This window comes from Miscanthus floridulus, chromosome 2 (genome assembly GCF_019320115.1).
Source record: "Miscanthus floridulus cultivar M001 chromosome 2, ASM1932011v1, whole genome shotgun sequence".
Lineage (NCBI taxonomy): Eukaryota > Viridiplantae > Streptophyta > Magnoliopsida > Poales > Poaceae > Miscanthus > Miscanthus floridulus.
The window spans coordinates 84365391-84385080 of record NC_089581.1 but is presented as its reverse complement, the minus strand read 5'-3'; the positions used below and the strand labels follow the sequence as shown (position 1 = coordinate 84385080).

The 19690-nt window shown below is 52.4% G+C and overlaps 1 pseudogene; it reads left to right on the top strand.

The window, feature by feature from the left end:
* LOC136526589 (alpha-L-fucosidase 2-like) overlaps window positions 1-19690 on the top strand; it is a 45626-nt pseudogene that overhangs the window by 7558 nt on the left and 18378 nt on the right.

Here is a 19690-nt window from a genome sequence, read left to right as displayed (position 1 = left end):
TATTGAAGTATAAGTGAATTGCCCAACTTTTCCTATCAGCTTAAGCTTTTGGGTTGCATTGGTCAACTCAATACGGTATTAGAGTTTGAATCCTAGTGGGTGCAATTAAATAAAATAATTGCAGCTGACTCCTATTTCCATGTTTTAGGCATAAGGGAGCAGCCTACACTTGAGAGGGAGTGTACCTTTCCCTATCAACTTAAGCTTTTGGGTTGAATTGGTCGGTGTACGCTATTCAATACACTCGTTCCTATGAATAAAAATGATTGAGTGAAGTATAGCGTAGGTCCCTAAACTTTTCTCATTATTAGGATATGTATATGTCTAGATCAATTAACGATTGATTGGTATTTCCCTAGATAGGCTAGCTGCCATGTATAGCCTAGGATAGTTTCCTTGTACAGGAAATAGCTTCCCATGTATGTGACTTCCATGTATGCCTATTGGCTATATATACGAAAGGCTCCCCACCCACATTTGTGAGTGTGGTGATTCTCTACCTTTCTACATGGTATCAGAGATTTAGATCCTCCTTCTCCCTCCCTCCCACCGCACAGCCCTCCCCCTGCTGCGTTCTTCCCCCTCCCAGGTCACCCATGTCGACCTCCTCTGCCACCAGCTCCACCACATCCTCAAGCACCTCGGCTGCTATGGGCTCCATCTCTGCTCCAGCCATCTTCGTCGCCCCCTACGCGATGATCAATGTCAAGAACCACATCCCGGTGACCCTGGAACTGACGAAGCCCAACTTCAACCAGTGGGAGCCGTTTTTCACCTCTCTCTGTGGAAAATTCGGTCTCCTTCCGCACGTCGACGGCACGGCTGCGGCCAGCCCCACTGATCCTGCTTGGGCCATTGCCGACGCCTGCGTCCGCAGCTGGCTCCTCGGCTCTGCCGGGACGGACGTCATCGGCCTTGCTACAGGCACCAAATCAGACTGCGCGCGAGCTCTGGGTTGCCATCAGGCGCCTCTTCGAGGCCAACAAGGCTCCACGCGCCATCTTCCTGGGTCACGAGTTCCATTCCATGACCCAGGGCGATTCCTCCATCAACGACTACGCCCAGCGGATGAAGGCCACAGCCGATGCTCTGCGCGATGTCGGCCGCACCATCACCGACTCGGAGCTCGTCCTCAACTTCCTTCGCGGCCTCAATCCCCGCTTTGCCAGCACCGCCGACAACATCGCCGATTCCCACCCGCTGCTGGACTTCGCCACCACCCGTGAGAAGCTCGTGTTGAAGGAGCTCCGCCTCGCCAACGAGGGCTCCGTCGCTGCCCAGACGGCGTTCCATGCCTCGTGTGGCACAGGCTGCCGCATCACCTCCTGGCAACACGAGCAGCGGCTACACCGCCGGTCGCCAGGGCAGCCACAGCAGCGGCTCTGGCAGTGGCTACGGCGGCGGCGGCCAGGGCAGCGGAGGCGGTCGCTGGAAGAAGGGTAGGGGCGGCTCCAACTCTGGGGACGGGTAGAGGTCCTCTGCTCCGCCAGCGGGCCCTTGGTACTGCTACGCTCCCTGGACGGGCGGAGCGCAGCAGCAGCCCTGGACGGGCGGGCCGCAGCAGCAGTCCTGGCGTCCGCCGACACCGAACCCGGCTTGGCGTGGCCCTGGGGTCCTCGGCGCTTTCCCTTCAGCCCAGGCGCACACGGCGTTCGCCCCCGCCCAGTTCTCCGACGCCTCTCCTTCACCTCCGCAGCAGCATGGCGGCTGGGATCAGGCCGGCCTCATTGCCGCCCTGAACCAGATGTCCCTCCAGGGGTCTTCCCCCTGGGTCCTCGACACTGGTGCCACTGCCCACATGTCGTCCTCGGATGGTATACTCCTGTCCCGTCTTCCCCCACCCTCTTCCGGCATCACGGTTGGCAACGGCACTACAATTCCTATCACCTGTCGTGGCACATCCACACTGTCTTTTCCTAATTATGTTTTTCATCTTAACAATGTTCTGGTTGCTCCTGATTTAGTGCGCAACCTTCTTTCCGTTCGTCAATTCACTCGTGACAATGCTTGCTCAATTGAATTTGACGCTTGTGGCTTTTCTGTCAAGGACCAACAGACGGGGCGCGTGACTCTTCGCTGCAATAGTGGTGGCGACCTCTACACCTTCCCCTCCACACCAGCTCACTCCTACAGCCTCGCCACCACATCGTCTCTGTGGCACCACCGCCTCGGCCACCCCTGGTCCAACCAGCCTCGCCACTCTCTGGAGCATGTCGGTCATCTCCTACAATAAGAGCTCGCCATGCCTTTGCCATGCCTGTCAACTTGGCAAGCACGTGCGACTCCCCTTCAGTCACTCCACCTCTGTAACCAATGCTCCGTTTGATTTAGTTCATTGTGATGTGTGGACATCTCCTGTGCTTAGCAACTCCGGATTCAAATATTATCTTGTTTTAGTAGATGATTTTTCTCATTACTGCTGGTCCTTTCCACTTCGCCAAAAATCCGAGGTGCACCGCCACATTGTCGAGTTCATTGCCTACGCTCAGACACAGTTTGGCACAACACCTAAATCCTTTCAAGCAGATAATGGGACCGAGTTTGTTAACCACGCCACCACCTCTTTCCTCACCAGCCATGGCATTCTGCTACGCCTCCTGCCCCTATACCTCCCCACAAAACGGCAAGGCTGAACGCATGCTCCGCACCACCAACACCACCATCCGCACCATGCTCCATGCGTCAATGCCACCTCCCTATTGGGCTGAGGCTCTCTTCACAGCCACCTTCCTCCTCAATAGGCGTCCCTCCTCCATCCACAACAGAATCCCTCACCAACTCCTTCACGGCACCATCCCAGATTACTCCTCACTTCGCGTTTTCGGGTGCCTCTGCTATCCAAACCTCACTGCCACCTCCCCACACAAACTCGCCCCTCGCTCCACACCTTGTGTGTTCCTTGGATATCCATCCTCTCACAAGGGCTACCGCTGCCTCGACATGTCTACTCGTCGCATTATCATCTCTCGTCATGTCATTTTCGACGAGTCCGTGTTTCCGTTCTCAGCAGCACCATCGGCGGCTTCCATGCCGTCTTCACTTGATTTTCTGATGCAGGGACTCTCCTCGCCGACACCAGCGAGCACTACTCCGCCACTCGCTGCCACCAGCGAGGATTCGTTCCCGGCGCTCCTGGACCCGGCTGTACTCCAGCTGGGCCCCCTGGCTACGCCTGCGGGCGGGCACACTCCAGCTGCTCCTCCTGCGGGCGGGCCACAGCTGGGAGGCCAACGCTTCAGTGCCGTCTACACTCGCCGTGCCCGGCCTCCTGCAGCGTCGGCCACCGAGCCGGTAGCTCCTGCGGATGCCTCCGTGGCCCCTGCTGCTGTGGCAACAACGACTGCAGCACAGGCAGCGCCACCAGCTGTGCTACCTGCACTACCAGTGGCCCGGCCTGTGACACGTTCACAGACCGGCAGCCTCCGCACCGTCTAGCGCTACGGCTTCTCTGCCTCCGTCGCCTCGCCGGTCCCGGTGAACTATCGCAGTGCACTCGCCGATCCCAATTGGCGCGCTGCGATGGCGGAAGAGTACAAGGCGCTGATCGACAACGGCACTTGGCGCCTCGTACCTCGGCCGCCTGGTGCGAACATCGTCACTGGCAAGTGGCTGTTCAAGCACAAGCTCCACTCCGACGGCTCCCTCGCCCGGCACAAGGCATGCTAGGTTGTCCGTGGTTTCTCCCAGGAGGCCGGTGTTGACTACGACGAGACATTTAGCCCCGTCGTCAAGCCGGCCACGATCCGCACCGTCCTCAGCATCTCTGCATCGCGAGATTGGCCCATACGCCAGCTCGACGTGAAGAATGCCTTCCTCCACGGCAACCTCGAGGAGACGGTCTACTGCGAGCAGCCGAAAGGCTTCGTCGACCCCGCTGCTCCTAACTCTGTCTGTTTGCTGCAGAAGTCCTTGTATGGACTTAAGCAGGCGCCGCGTGCTTGGAACCAGCGCTTCTCCAACTTCATCTGCAGCATCGGCTTCATCACCTCCAAGTCGGATGCCTCCCTGTTCGTCTACAAGGATGGCGACAACATGGCCTACCTCCTCCTCTACGTTGATGACATCATCGTCACCGCGTCGTCACCTGGCCCTTCTCCAGCATGTCACTTCACGCCTTCACTCGGAGTTCGCCATGACGGACCTCGGCAATTTACACCACTTCCTCGGCATCTCGGTGACGCAGGGACAGCAGCGGGCTGTTCCTCTCCTAGCGGCAGTACGCTGCTGATCTCCTCCAGCGTGCTGGCATGGCTGAATGCCATCCGACAGCTACTCCTAGTGGATGCCCGGACCAAGCTGTCCGCCTCAGAGGGCGCCCCAGTTGCCAATCCCTTGGAGTAGAGGAGTCTTGCGGGTGCGCTCCTGTACCTCACTCTGACAAGGCCGGACCTGGCTTATGCTGTCCAGCAGGTTTGCCTCTTCATGCACGACCCCCGCGAGCCGCACCTTGCGCTGATCAAGCGTATCCTGCGCTACGTCAAGGGGTCTCTATCCGCCGGTCTGCACTTGGGCTCCGGTGCCGTTGACCAGCTCACAGCCTACTCCGACGCCGACTGGGCTGGCTGCCCAGACACGCGCCGTTCTACCTCTGGCTTCTGCGTCTACCTCGGTGACAACCTGGTGTCCTGGTCTTCCAAGCGTCAGACGACCGTGTCTCGCTCCAGTGCCAAAGCAGAGTACCGAGCAGTGGCCCATGTTGTTGCCGAGTGCTGCTGGCTGCGTCAGCTTTTACAGGAGCTCCACATCTCCATCCCGCTTGCGACGGTTGTCTACTGTGACAATGTGAGCGCCGTCTACATGGCTGCCAACCCCGTCCACCACCGCCGCACGAAGCACATCGAGATCGACATCCACTTCGTCCGCGAAAAGGTCGCTCTGAGACAGTTCCGTGTTCTCCATGTCCCATCTGCGCATTCAGTTCGCAGATATCATGACCAAGGGTCTGCCCGTCCAGCTCTTCACTGATTTTCGGACCAGTCTATGCGTCCGTGATGCTTCCGCTACGACTGCAGGGCAGGTATTAGGATATGTATATATCTAGATCAATTAACGATTGATTGGTATTTCCCTAGATAGGCTAGCTGCCATGTATAGCCTAGGATAGTTTCCTTGTACAGGAAATAGCTTCCCATGTATGTGACTTCCATGTATGCCTATTGGCTATATATACGAAAGGCTCCCCACCCACATTTGTGAGTGTGGTGATTCTCTACCTTTCTACACTCATGTTCTCATGTGGCTCTATTTGCTCTCAAAGTGATAATCTATGTTCTTTAACTTTCCAAGTGGTTCATTCGAAGTGTGAATTTAGGTCCATGATTGGGCCTAAAGTGAACTTAGAATGAACCTCATGAAAAGCTGAAGGATCTAGATGATCGATTTGAGAGTTCATGGACTCAGATGAGAATGCAGGAAAAGTTTAAGGACAACAATGCATGGTTAAACAATATTGAAGGACCTTTTTTCTCGAAAATGCAGGAGAACTGTGCTTCATTATATTTAGAAGAAAAAAAGGGGAAGAGACCCCAAATACAACACACACCACACCACACAAAAAAAAGTCAAAATTACATACGCGCCTGCATAAACCAAGAGGCGACCAAGCTATACTGACTCCAGGCTACAGAAAACTACTGTGGGAGGGGGGGGGGGGGGGGGGGGGGGGGGAGGGGTACCCAAGAAAGATAGCCCCCGCGCTCCAGCCAAAGTCCACAGCCAACTCTCCTCCAAAGCAGAACCCAATGCACCAACCAAGTTGGGAGTAGCTCCATCAAAAACACATCTATTGCGGTGATTCCACAAGGTCCAAGCTTAGAATCACAAGAGAGTTTAACCCCTTCCTTGTTAACCCAGCAGCGGCATTGCTTGAATTTTCCCACCACAAATCAAAAGAAGCATCTGTAGGCTGTGGACTGAATTGATGGATCCCAAAATGTTGGAGTAGAAAGAACCAGAACTGCCGAGCAAAGACACAAGACACCAGCAACATGATTAATGGTTTCCTCCTCTTGATCACATAGAGGACACTGTGCCGGGTGTGGCAGCCCCCGCCTTGCCAGCTGATCAGCCAGTCCAACATCTATCGTGTGCGACCAGCCACATGAAGAACCACTTGGGTGGAGCCCAGGATTTCTAGATTCTCTCATATGGGCCAAAAAGAGTGGATCCTATGGAAAAAACCTTCATATGCTGACTTGGCCGAATAGTGTCCACTAGAGGAAAAATGCCAAATGTGAGAGTCTTCAACCTCCGGCTGTAGCTGGAAGTCATAGAGAAGATCCCATAGATTGAGAAACTCCACTATTACATGTCACCACGAATATCTAGAACCCAAGAATGATCAGTAAGAGCTTGTTCAACTGTGCGTCTATTTGCTGTCCTCTTTGGTATTACAGCAAGAAGATGAGGGGCGAGGTCCGCATTTGATTGGTCATTCAGCCATCTGTCTGTCCAGAAAAGGATGCGTGCTCCGCTGCCAACTTTAGAGACAACTGCTAAATTGAAGAAAGCTTGGACCTGTCCGGGAACCTGGACAGGAAAGTTTGCCCAAGGCCTGTGGGGTTCAGTTTTCTGAAGTCAAACCCAGCGCATCCGCAGTGCCCATCCAAGACTTTTCAGGTCTGAAATCCCCAATCCTTCCGGCTCCGTTGGACGGCACGCCTTTCCCCACGCCACAAGACAATGTCCCCCTTTTGCTTCTCTTCTTCCCCTCCAAAGGAATCCTTGTCTGAATTTGTCCACAGCTTTGATGGCCCAGGGAGGGAAGTCAATGGCCATAACGCAGTGAGCACAAATTGTACCTGAACTCTCCTCCCTGCCCTTGTCATGAGGTCCGCTTTCCAACCAGGCAACTGATTAGCAATCTTATCAATAATAGGCTGGATCTGCGCCTTAGTGAGCTTCTTAAGGGAGAGGGGCAAACCTAAATATTGGCAAGGGAAATTTGATACTGCACAAGGAAGCAGGCTCTGGATGGTGGTCAGCTCCATGTCACCACACCTGATGGGTAAGACATTGCTCTTTTGTAGGTTGGTTTTAAGTCCTGAAGCATCACCGAAAAGATTGAGAATTTCCATTATCAAGTTGATGTCGCCAGCTTTCCGGCCTAAGGAACAGCACCACATCATCGGCGTAGAGCGAAATCCTGTGCTGCAGAACCTGCCTAGATAGGGGCTGCAGGAGCCCTTCTATGGCTGCCTTTGAAACCATGTGTGCCTAAGAAGTCCATAACTAGGATGAACAACATAGGAGATAGGGGAATCACCCTGACGCAATCCGCGCGGGTAGGACAATAGGGTCGCTAGGAATCCCATTCAACAGAACCTGTGTGGAAGAGGAAGCCAACAGACCACTGACTACATCTCTCCAAATCGGCCCAAAGCCCAAATGCTGCAACACCTCAAGGAGAAAAGGCCACGACACCGAGTCAAAGGCCATAGATATATCCAATTTGAGGAGAATTTGTGGCTGTTTTTTGCTGGTGGAGGAACCTTGCTGTTTGCTGGACCAACATGAAGTTATCTTGGATAAAACGACCCTTAATGAAAGCACTTTGGTTGGGCGACAGCAAATGTTGCAGCCGGCTTTCCAGACGATTGGCCAGCAACTTTGTGATCAGCTTAGAAAAACTATGAACTAGGCTAATAGGCCGGAAATCTTTTGGTCGTTCTGCGGTGTCCACCTTAGGAAGTAGGGTGATGAAGGCTGTGTTGAGGACCTCGAAATTGACAAATTTTCTGCTCCAAATTGCCGAAACTGCAGCCATGATGTCATTCTTTATGATTGACCAGCGGGACTTGTAAAAACGACCCGTGAAACCATCAGGCCCGGGTGCTTTATCTGGAGGCAGCTGCTCAATAGTTCTCCAGACCTCTTTTGTAGTGAAAGGGAGGTCAAGTTCAGCCAAATTCTGGGTATTCAGTCCCAATTCAGTAAGGTCAACTGTATTATCCCTGTCCACACCTGTGCCCAACAAGCTATTATAGAAATCATCAATGATGGAAGCTTTGTCGGCATGATTGGTGTATATTTGATCTTCATCAACTATCTTCCCAATGAAATTTTTCCTCTTTCGATGACGGGCATGCAGCTGAAAGAGCTTTGTATTGGCGTCACCATCCTTTAGCCAATTAATCCTTGAACGCAGCCGGGCGATAGCGCGCTTAAGGGAAGCCAGCGCTAGGCTGTGCTTCTTCAGGTTATTCCTCAGTCAAATTTCTCTCACGGTGAGAACTGGAGCATCTTGTGCAATCTCAAGCTGATGAAGAATTTTTCTGGCGAGGACAAGTTCGGAATTTATATGTCCGACTTTCTTGTCACTCCAGCTCTGCAACCCCTTGGAGACAGCCTTAAATTTGAGGTCCAGGGAAATAAAAGGACACGACCTAGCTGCTACAGAGTTCCATGCCACTGAAACAGCCTCATGGAACCCATCCAGCTTCGGCCAAAAGGCTTCGAAATGAAATCGACGGCGACCAGCCTTGTTATCCCGCAGACCAAGTAAGAGAGGGCAATGGTCTGAGTCATTAGAAGCCATACACTGCAATAAACAATTAGGGAATTTTTCCTCCCAATCCACTGAACAGAGGACCCTATCCAGCCTGACTAAAGTAGGGGAATGCTGCTGATTTGACCATGTAAATTTGCGACCATGTAGTGGAATTTCCTTAAGAGCAAGATCATTTATAAAGCGTCTGAAACGCTCCATAGAGGCCCTGTTATAGTTGGCATTATTTTTGTCCTCATCCTTATATATCAGGTTGAAATCACCAGCTATAACCCATGGCCCTGGGCAGGTGGCTCTGATATCAGGAAGTTCCTGCAGAAACTGTATTTTTTCCTCATTTCCTTAGATGATCAATTTGCTAGGATTTGGATTCTTTAGAACTTTGATGTGTATGGTTAAAATGCAAATCGTACTAGGAGGCACTGTTTGCCTAAATGATCGTTTAAACGATGTTTAAACGGTAAATGAAGTCCCACTATGTTGTTTAGGCCCTAAACAATGAATTAAACGGTTGGACCGTTTAAGCCATAAAAAACCGTCTAAACGGTCTAAATGCAATCGAGTTAAACATGATTAAATAGGCTAAATGGTCATTTTCACCATTTAGTCAGTGAAGGATCCAAGAGCAGGAGGTTAGAGAAGCTTTGAAAAGGATGAAAGTGGATAAAGCGGTGGGCCCTGATGGTATTCCGATCAAGGTGTGGAGATGTCTCGGGGACTTAGCTATAGTATGGCTAACGAAGATGTTCAACAATATCTATCGATCGAACAAGATGCCTAAGGAGTAGAGAAGAAGCATATTGGTACCAATCTACAAGAACAAGGGAGACATCCAAAGTTGCACTAATTATAGGAGAATTAAGTTGATGAGCCACACGATGAAGCTGTGGGAGAGAGTTATCGAGCATCGACTGCGAGGAACGACGCGGGTATCTACGAATCAATTGGGTTTCATGCCCGGAAGGTCAACCATAGATGCATTTTTCTTAATAAGACAAGTTATGGAGCGGTTCATGGAGCAGAAGAAGGACCTACACATGGTTTTCATTGACTTGGAGAAGACTTATGACAAAATACCAATGAATGTTATGTGGTAGGTGTTGGACAAACATAAAGTCCCAACAAAGTATATTACCCTCATCAAGGACATGTACAATAATGTTGTGACTAGTGTCTGAACAAATGATGGTAACACAGACTACTTCTCGATTAAAATAGGACTCCATCAATGGTTAGCTTTGAGCTCGTATCTCTTTGCCTTGGTAATGGATGAAGTGACAAGGGACATTTAAGGGGATATCCCTTGGTGTATGCTTTTTGCAGATGATGTAGTGCTAGTTGATGAAAGCCATTCAAGAGTAAATAGAAAACTGGAGTTGTGGCTGCAGACCCTTGAGTTCAAAGGTTTTAGAGTAAGTCGAACTAAAACAGAATACATGAGATGTGACTTTAGCAATGCTGCACATGAGGAGGGAGATGTGAGTTTGGAAGGTCAAGTGGTGCCTAAGAAAGATACCTTCCGTTATCTAGGAACGATGCTATAAAAGGTTGGAGATATCGATGCAGACGTTTGACATAGGATCAAAGCAGGGTGGATGAAGTGGCGCCAAGCATCTGGCATTCTCTGTGGCAAGAGGGTACCACAAAAACTCAAAGGCAAGTTTTATAGAACGGTGATTAGATCCGTTATGTTGTATGGAGCAGAATGTTGACCTACAAAAAGATGACATGTCCAACAACTGAGTGTCGTGGAAATACGTATGTTGCATTAGATTTGTGGTCACACAAGGATGGACCGAGTTTGGAACAATGATATATGTGACCGGCTAGGGGTAGCACCACCACCACCACCACCAACAACAAAGCCTTTAAGTCCCAAGCAAGTTGGGGTAGGCTAGAGTTGAGACCCAGCAGAAGCAATCAAGGTTCAGGCACGTGAATAGCTGTCTTCCAAGCACTCCTATCTAAGGCTAAGTCTTTGGGTATATTTCATCCTTTCAAGTCTCCTTTTATTGCCTCTACCTAAGTTAACTTCGGTTTTCCTTTGCCTCTCTTCACGTTACTATCCTGGCTTAGGATTTTAATACGCATCGGTGCCTCTGGAGGTCTTCGTTGAACATGTCCAAACCATCTCAACCGGTGTTGGACAAGCTTTTCTTTAATTGGTGCTACCCCTAATCTATCACGCATATCATCGTTCCGAACTCGATCCCTTCTTAGTATGACCGCAAATTCAGCGCAACATACGCATTTTCGCGACACTTATCTGTTGAACATGTCGTCTTTTCATAGGCCAACATTCTGCACCATACAACATAGCAGGTCTAATCGCCGTCCTATAAAACTTGCCTTTTAGCTTCTGTGGCACCCTTTTGTCATATAGGACACCAGATGCTTGCCGCCACTTTATCCACACTGCTTTGATTCTATGGCTAACATCTTCATCAATATCCCCGTCTTTCTGTAGCATTGATCCTAAATATCAAAAGGTATCTTTCCTAAGCACTACTTGACCTTCCAAACTAATATCTTCCTCCTTCCAAATAGTAGTGCCAAAGTCACATCTCATATACTCAGTTTTAGTTCTACTGAGTCTAAAACCTTTGGACTCTAAAGTTTACCGCCATAACTTCAATTTCTGATTCACTCCTGTCCAGCTTTCATCAACTAGCACTACATCGTCCGCGAAAAGCATACACTAAGGGATGTCCCCTTGTATGTCCTTTGTGACCTCATCCATCACTAAAGCAAACAAATAAGGGCTCAAAGTTGACCCTTGATGTAATCCTATCCTAATCGGAAAGTCATCCGTGTCTCCATCACTTGTTCGAACTCTAGTCACAACATTGTTGTACATGTCCTTAATGAGCCCGACGTACTTCGTTGGGACTTTATGTTTGTTCAAAACCCACCACATAACATTCCTTGGTATTTTATCATAAGCCTTCTCCAAGTCAATAAAAACCATGTGTAGGTCCTTCTTCTTCTCCCTATACTGCTCCATAACTTGTCTTATTAAGAAAATGGCTTCCATGGTTGACCTTCCAGACATGAAACCAAATTGGTTCATAGAGACCCGCGTTATTGCTCTCAAGCGATGCTCTATAACTCTCTCTCATAGCTTCATAGTATGGCTCATCAACTTAATTCCCCGGTAATTAGTACAACATTGAATATCCCCTTTATTCTTGTAGATCGGTACCAATGTACTTCTTCTCCATTCATCAGGCATCTTGTTCGATTGAAAAATATGGTTGAACAGCGGTTAGCCATACTATAGCTATGTCCTCGAGGCATCGGTTGAGGTGGTTTGGCCATGTCCAAAAGAGACTTCCAGAGGCACCAGTGCATTGCAGAGTCATAAGTTAGAGATATCAATGTGAGGAGAGGTAGAGGAAGACCGAAACTGACGTGGGGGGGAGGCAATAAAAAGAGATTTGAAAGGTTAGGATATACGTAGAGATCTTTGTTTGGATAGGAGTGCTTAGAAAGCAGCTATTGACGTGCCTGAACTGTGACTTGGGGCTCGTGTTGGGTTTCAACTCTAGCCTATCCCAACTTGTTTGGCACTAAAAGGCTTTGTTGTTGTTGTTGTTGTCGAGTCAGTGAAGGATTACAACTACCACTTTGGTACCTAGCTAATTAACATCGTAAGTATATGAAGCGGAGTAGGATTTAGTTGGAAATTTTATTTGATGGAATACTTATTGTTACATGTGTAAATATTTTTCCTCTCTAGCATATTTGACTATTACATGCATAAATATTTATATTTTAGTGTTACTATACAAAACCGTTTAGGCCATTTAACTCCGTTTAAACACCATCTCAACATCCTAAACAGTAATGGAGTGGGATTTAGTTGGATTTTTTTTTATAGAATACTTATTGTTACATGAGTAAATTTTTTTCCTCTAGCATATTTGACTACTACATACATAAATATTTATATTTTAGTGTTACTGTACAAAACCGTTTGTCATGTTCAAACAAGTGTACACGAGGCGCCATAGGGCCCGTGACATGCGTCGAGCCCAGGAACGCGCTGCTGCACGCATGGCAAGCACGCAGGGCACGGCCTCCAGCAGTGGCTAGGAGGGAAAGTAGATCTTTTAGCTATTTTTGGTTAGTCCTTAATTAGTGGAGTTTGTTACTCTTTTTGTTGAGCCGGAGGCTATAGATATGCTGTAATTAAACGCTTGGCAATTAAGAAAGATATTACCATCTAATCCCCTCTCTTCTTCTACCTAAGCCGGCGGCAGGGGGAATAACCCACCAACGAAGAACGGCGGCAAGGGGGTATAACCCGGCCGGCCATCACGGACAGCGGCTACGATCTACGTAGCCGAGGTCCCCCTACCCTAGGGCTCACTGCCCTTGACAACCTGGTATCTCAGTCTCGTCGATCCTCTCCCACCACCTCCACCCAATCTTCCACCGCAGCCTCACCACCATCCCAGCCGCCGCCTCCATCTCCTTCCTCTTCGCCCACGGCAACGTCCGCACCGTCAACCATGGCCGATGGCGATCAACCAACCATGGCCGATGTGATGTAGATGCTCCAGTCCCTGACCACCGACATGTCAAAGATGCAGACCGACATGGCGGGCATGAAGGAAAAGGTCGGCTCGTCGACCGACTCCAGCACCCACCACGACGGCCAGCACCACACGGATCGCCCCCCGCGGTTCCAGAAGATGGACTTCCCGCGTTTCGACGGCAAGTCCGACCCACTGATTTTCATCAATCGGTGCGAGTCGTATTTCCGCCAGCAACGCACCATGCCGGAGGAGAAGGTGTGGATGGCGTCGTACAACCTGGAGGATGTGGCCCAACTGTGGTTCGTCCAACTTCAGGAGGACGAGGGCACGCCGCCATGGGGGCGCTTCAAGGAACTCCTAAACCTGCGTTTCGGCCCGGTGCTGCGGTCCGCCCCGCTGTTCGAGCTCTCCGAGTGCCGTCGCACCGGGACGGTCGAGGAGTACTCCAACCGCTTCCAGGCGCTTCTCCCTCGCGCGGGCCGGCTCGAGGAAGGCCAGCGGGTGCAGCTCTACACCGGCGGCTTGCTGCCCCCGCTCAGCCACCAGGTGCGCATCCACGCGTCGGAGACCCTCGCGGCAGCCATGAGTCTGGCACGGGCGTTGGAACTGGTCGAGCTCGACCGTCTCAACTCCACCCCCGGCAAGGCGGCGCAGCGCGCGCTCGGGCCACCGCCCGCTCCACGTCCAGGCGTCTTGGCGGCCCTCCCTGCGCCCATCCGGCCGGCACCCGCGGTCCAGGCGCTGCCAGCACCCCAGGCGCAGACCCTGGCACTACCGGCGCCACCACCACCACCAAGCAGCGGGGGCAAGCGCCTCTCAACGGAGGAGCAGGCGGAACGGCGCCGCCTCGGCCTTTGTTATAACTGCAACGAGCCATACTCACGCGGCCACAACAGAGTCTGCCGCCGCATCTTCTACATCGACGGCGTCGAGCTGGCTGAGGACGCGCCTGCTGAGGAGGCACCCGTCTACTCCCTCCACGCAGTCGCCGGCGTTCCAGTGTGTGGTACTCTCCAACTCGAGGTGCAGGTGGGCGCGGCCACGTTGATCGCCCTCATCGACACGGGCTCCACCCACTGCTTCATCGGCGAGGTGGCCGCACAGCGGGCCGGCCTGGCCGTCGAGCCTCGGCCTCGGCTGACTGCGACCGTGGCCAACGGGGAACGGATCGCCTGCCCGGGCGTTCTGCGCCAGGCGCCCATCGTCATCGACAGCCGGCCATTCGCGGTCGACTTGTACATCATGCCCCTGGCCGGATATGACCTGGTGCTAGGCACTCAATGGCTGGCTACCTTGGGTGATATTGTCTGGAACGTGGCCGCCGGGACCATGGAGTTCAGGGTGGCGGACCAGCAGGTCTGCTGGCGCAGCGTCACACCGCCCACACCGCCGCGCATCCACTCTGCCTCGGTGGCGGAGCCCCTCCTCGACGAGCTGCTTGCCTCCTTCGCCGACGTTTTCGCCGAGCCGAAGGGCCTGCCTCCCGCGCGTGGCCGCGCGCACCGCATTATCCTCAAGCCGGACACCGCGCCAGTGGCAGTGCGGCCCTACAGATATCCGGCCGCCCACAAGACTGAGCTGGAAAAGCAGTGCGAGACCATGATCGAGAATGGCATCGTCCGGCGCAGCGACTCCGCATTCTCCTCGCCGGTCCTTCTCGTCAAGAAACCGGACGGCTCGTGGAGATTCTGCGTCGACTACCGCGCCCTCAACGCGATGACGGTCAAGGACGCGTTTCCGATCCCCGTCGTCGACGAGCTCTTGGATGAGCTCCATGGCACCAAGTACTTCACCAAGCTCGACTTGCGCTCGGGATACCACCAAGTGCGCATGAGACCGGAGGATGTTCACAAGACGGCGTTCCGTACACACGACGGCCTCTACGAATTCCTGGTTATGCCGTTCGGACTTTGCAACGCCCCGGCCACATTTCAGGCGCTCATGAACGACGTCTTGCGCCCGTTTCTTCGCCGGTTTGTACTTGTTTTCTTTGACGACATCTTGATCTACAGCAAGTCATGGGCCGACCACCTGCGTCACCTCCGCGCCGTCCTCAGCGCGCTTCGTCGGCACACCCTCTTCGTCAAGCGCTCCAAGTGTGCATTCGGGGTCGCCTCTGTCGCCTACCTCGGCCACACGATCTCGGAGGCGGGGGTGGCCATGGACTCCGCCAAGGTGCAGGCCATTCACGACTGGCCGGTACCTCGTTCGGCGCGGGCGGTGCGTGGCTTCCTTGGGCTCGCGGGATACTACCGCAAGTTCATCCACAACTACGGCTCCATCGCCGCGCCGCTCACCGCGCTACTCAAGAAGGAGGGCTTCGCATGGGGTCCTGAGGCTGCCTCGGCCTTCCTCGCCCTCAAGGAGGCGGTCACCTCGGCACCGGTGCTCGCTATGCCGGACTTCGACAAGCCCTTTGTCGTCGAGTGCGACGCGTTGTCCCACGGGTTTGGTGCTGTCCTCATCCAGGAGGGGCATCCGATCGCCTTTTTCAGCCGACCGGTGGCGCCTCGACATCAAGCCCTGGCAGCCTACGAGTGTGAGCTCATTGGCTTGGTCCAGGCAGTGCGCCACTGGCGACCATACCTCTGGGGGCGCCGTTTCACCGTCAAGACGGATCACTACAGCTTGAAGTACCTACTGGACCAGCGCTTGGCCACCATTCCGCAGCACCACTGGGTTGGCAAGCTGCTGGGCTTCGACTTCTTCGTCGAGTACAAGCCAGGCGCGACGAACGCCGTCGCCGACGCGCTGTCCAGGCGCGACACCGTGGAGGGAGAGCTACTTGCCCTCTCTGCTCCGCGCTTCGACTTCATCGCCAAGCTCCGGCAGGCCCAGCTGGACCACCCGGCCCTTGTTGCTCTCCATGGCGAGATCACAGCGGGCACCCGACCAGCTCCCTGGGCGCGGGTGGACGGCATGGTGCAATTTTCCGGGCGGTTGTACATCCCGGCCGACTCCCCGCTGCTACAAGAAATTGTGGGGGCCATACATGAGGACGGACACGAAGGCGTACAGTGGACGCTCCACCGGCTGCGTCGTGACTTCCATTTTCCTAACATGAAGCAAGTTGTGCAGGAACGGGTGTGCACGTGTGAAGTCTGCCAACGCTACAAGTCCGAGCACCAGCATCCTGCGGGTCTCCTTCTTCCACTGCCGGTTCCACAGGGCGTGTGGACTGATGTCGCGCTAGACTTTGTGGAGGCGCTGCCACGGGTCCGCGGCAAGTCGGTGATCCTCACCGTGGTGGATCGATTCAGCAAGTACTGCCATTTCATCCCATTGGCACACCCGTACTCCGCTGAATCCGTCGCCCAGGCTTTCTTCAACGACATTGTCCGCCTCCACGGTGTTCCACAGTCCATGGTCTCCGACCGGGACACGGTGTTCACGTCGACGTTCTGGCAGGAGTTGATGCGGCTAATGGGGACCAAGCTGCAGATGACCACGGCGTTTCACCCCCAGTCTGACGGGCAGTCCGAGTCGGCCAACCGCGTCATCCTCATGTACCTGCGGTGCTTGGCAGGAGACAGGCCGCGCGAGTGGCTCCGGTGGCTTCCGTGGGCGGAGTTCCTTTTCAACACGGCCTACCAGACGTCCCTGCGGGACACCCCCTTCCGCGTGGTCTACGGGCGCGATCCTCCTTCCATCCGGTCCTATGAACCCGGGGAAACCAGGGTGCCGGCCGTCGCCAAGAGCATGGAGGAGCGCGCGGAGTTCCTGGAGGACATCCGCTACCGTCTGGAGCAGGCACAGGCGTACCAAAAGCGCCACTACGACCGTGCGCACCGAGACGTCACCTATCAGGTCGGTGATTGGGCGCTGCTTCGCCTACGTCAGCGCGCGGCGTCGTCTCTTCCTCAGGCTGTGGGCGGCAAACTGAAGCCGCGCTTCTTCGGGCCGTACCGCGTCGTCGAACTCATCAACGAGGTCGCCGTCCGGCTGGAGCTTCCTTCCCGCGCCCGCATCCACAATGTGTTCCATGTGGGGCTGCTCAAGAAGTATCACGGGCCGCCGCCAACCGCGCCTCCACCATTGCCGCTCATGCATCATGGCGCCATCAGCCCAGAACCCGAGCGCGCGGTGCGGTACCGCCTGGCTCGCGGCGTACATCAGGTGCTCATCCAATGGAAGGGCACGTCGGCAGCATCAGCAACCTGGGAAGACGTCGCGCCGTTCCGCACCAAGTTCCCCCAATTCCAGCTCGAGGACGAGCTGGCTCTCGACGGGGAGGGAGATGTCATGTTCAAACAAGTGTACACGAGGCGCCATAGGGCCCGTGACATGCGCCGAGCCCAGGAACGCGCTGCTGCACGCATGGCAAGCACGCAGGGCACGGCCTCCAGCAGTGGCTAGGAGGGAAAGTAGGAGATCTTTTAGCTATTTTTGGTTAGTCCTTAATTAGTGGAGTTTGTTACTCTTTTTGTTGAGCCGGAGGCTATAGATATGCTGTAATCAAACGCTTGGCAATTAAGAAAGATATTACCATCTAATCCCCTCTCTTCTTCTACCTAAGCCGGCGGCAGGGGGAATAACCCACCGACGAAGAACGGCGGCAAGGGGGTATAACCCGGCCGGCCATCACGGACAGCGGCTACGATCTACGTAGCCGAGGTCCCCCTACCCTAGGGCTCACTGCCCTTGACACCGTTTAGGCCATTTAACAACATTTAAACACCATCTAAACATCCTAAACAGTAAACAAAGGTTGACCGATTGTTTACCATTTAGCGTTTAGGATAATACTATTGGACAAATAGCACCTATAAGTCAATTTAAGAAATCTCATTAAAAGTTAGGTAAAAGAAACTAGAACATGGAGGAGAATTTTTCTTCGATAATATGCACACAAAAGGAGTAGGTGCTAGGTTATTATTTCACACTAGGTTCTTGTGTAAGGTATCCGAAGGTCTCAAAGGTTCTCTACCTCGTCCTCTTCACACTAGATTTAGTGGGTTTGACCAAACATTGTGTTCTCCTGATGGTTGCAATTGTTTTGATCGTCTATGAAAGAGGTCGATGTAGTAAAAATTTATGCTGGGGAACTGCATTTAGTGGTGGTGGATAGGGCTTTGTCGAGGCATTAGTGGAGGCTGAGGTGCCTAGGTGCTTCTAGTTAGTAGTTGGGGAAGGTGGCGGATGCCGATGACCTGGCAGAATTGGTGAATATTGACTATTGAGGCCATGATCAAGATGTTATATGATTAAGGTTGATTCATGGTCTTGGTAGTGGATCCACTGCGTGTGTTTACGGTAATTTTGCTGGTTGTGGATGCAGTGGCAGTGGTTGTGGTGGTACTTGTGTAGGTAATGGTGTTAGTGATGTTCAGAAAAACCTAGACCAACCTAGGAGAAACTAGGTGGCTTTTGTATTAAGAAAATAAGCACCCACATTCTCCTTGACCAGGACATGAATCTGGGTGGTTTGGGCGTATGTTCACACCCTCAACCAAGTGGGCTAGGCTTAGCTTCATTGCATTTGCAGTACATTGGTAGTTGTGTAATATATGATGACTCTGGTATTTGTTGGCCAATCTTTTTTTTTTTTTTTGAAAACTCAGGAGAGCTGCGTTTCATTGTATTAGACAGATGGGGGGGGGGGGGGGGGGTCGGGGACCAGATATGAGTGAGGCAATTACACAGACTCATGGTTGAAACACATAGCGAACAAACGACTCGACCTAGCCCAAAGTGACCTAGGCTGCAAGCGCCAAGCAGCCCTTGTAGTTTCTTCGCCCAAGCCATGCACCAAAGGCTGTGCTTATCCTTCAGCTCACTCCAAATCGTGTTAATCGAAGGAGATGCCCCCTTAAATACACATGCATTCCTATGTTTCCAAACAATCCAGGCACCTTAAAGTGTTCACTCCTTTTCTGTGCTCCTTGTTAGCTTCTTGCGCCACCAGTTAGCAAAACTCAGTTCATTTTGTTGGGGGACTGAATCTGCTAGGTTCAGTGGATTGAATAATCTGAACCATACTTGTCTTGCCTATGCTATATCGTCTCATCTTCTTTGATCACATAGTGGGCATTTATCTGGATGAGAGAGGCCCCTCTTAGCAAGCCTATCCGCCATCTTGAGATACATTGACAGTGATTAGTGTTAGAAACTAACAGAAGGCTGAGTAGGTATTATTGCACGAGTCCATACTAGTATGCAGTTATAATCAAAGCTGTGTAAATAAGAAGGTGCGTCGGTCTTATTGACAGACAACAATTACTCAAATTCTAACAGAACAGTCTAAAGCTAGATATTTCATGTTTTGCTACATCTGATTTTTTATATTTTTTCTGACAGGTGAATTATGATTCTAGCGGTTGGGTCAGTCATCAAGTCACAGACTTATGGGCAAAAACATCACCAGATGCTGGTGATCCTGTATGGGCTCTATGGCCAATGGGTGGGGCTTGGCTTGCAACTCACCTCTGGGAGCACTACTGTTTTACTTTGGACAAAGTGAGCCGCACAGGAACAAAATATACATTACTTTCGTGTATCACACTAAAAGAGAATTGTTAGTGTTTCCATAGTTAGATATTGTCAAGGGCGTCGAGCCCTCGGGTAGCTGGCCCTTGGCTACGGAGTTCGTAGCCGCGGTCCGTCTTCTCCGGCGAGGTTTACCCCTCCGCCGTAGGCTTGTTGG